The 877-nt window shown below is 37.2% G+C and overlaps 1 non-coding gene across 1 annotated transcript; it reads right to left on the bottom strand.

Moving 5' to 3' along the window:
* Positions 1 to 514: 514 nt before the first annotated feature.
* On the bottom strand, positions 515 to 620 carry LOC140851424 (small nucleolar RNA R71). Its single transcript, XR_012134177.1, has one exon. It is a non-coding gene; the product is annotated as a small nucleolar RNA R71 (small nucleolar RNA).
* Between the last annotated feature and the right edge of the window lie 257 nt (positions 621 to 877).

Below are 877 nucleotides of genomic sequence, written 5' to 3'. Positions count from 1 at the left end.
TTAACAGACTAGGATAGTCCTACATAGACCTTTTAGTTGCATGTTAAGTCGACGATCACTAAAACCCGACTTGCAACCATTAGACGAAGAATTAGAAAAGACTCTTAGGACTATCCAAGTTAGAAACATGGCTGCACCTGGTGAGGCTAATCCTCCACGCTCTTTGAAAGAATATTTCACTCCATCCTCGTATACCTACTGTCCATGCATTCAAGTACTCCAGTAGAAGCTACCCAATATGAGATTAAGTCTAGCATTATTCAAATGTTGCCATCATTCTATGGACTTAGTAACGAAGACCCATACAAACACTTGGATGAATTTTTTAAAATTTATTCCATAGTAAAAATTCAAAACTTCTCCGATGATGCCCTTAGGTTGAAACTGTTCCCTTTCTCACTTAAGGACAAAGCCAAGCATTAGTTAAACTCCTTAGACTCTATAACCATTTCAACTTGGGATCATCTTCAGAGAAAATTTCTCAAGAAATACTTTTCAATTGAAAAAATAAATCAAAGTAGAAAAGCTATCACTAGTTTTTCCCAATTAGAGGGTGAACTTTTTCATGAGACATGGGAAAGGTTAAGGGACCGCATTCGTAAATGTCCACACCATGCTGTCCCTAAATGGCAACTTTGTCAGTATTTTTATGATGGTCTATCGGAGAAACACCGACAAATGGTTGATACATCATGTGGTGGGACATTCATGCTAAAGAGTGAGGATGAAGCCTGACAGCTCTTTGAAACACTTAGTGAGAATTTTTTATATTATATGTCTGCCACCTCTAGAGAACAACTCATGCTTCAACAAAAAAGAAGTAGAATTTATCAGATTGGAAACGTCATAGATATCCACAGTAAGGTAGATGAACTGT

Source organism: Elaeis guineensis, chromosome 8 (assembly GCF_000442705.2).
Source record: "Elaeis guineensis isolate ETL-2024a chromosome 8, EG11, whole genome shotgun sequence".
Taxonomy (NCBI): domain Eukaryota; kingdom Viridiplantae; phylum Streptophyta; class Magnoliopsida; order Arecales; family Arecaceae; genus Elaeis; species Elaeis guineensis.
The sequence above is the reverse complement of the archived record's forward strand: the minus strand, read 5'-3'. Positions and strand labels throughout refer to the sequence as shown.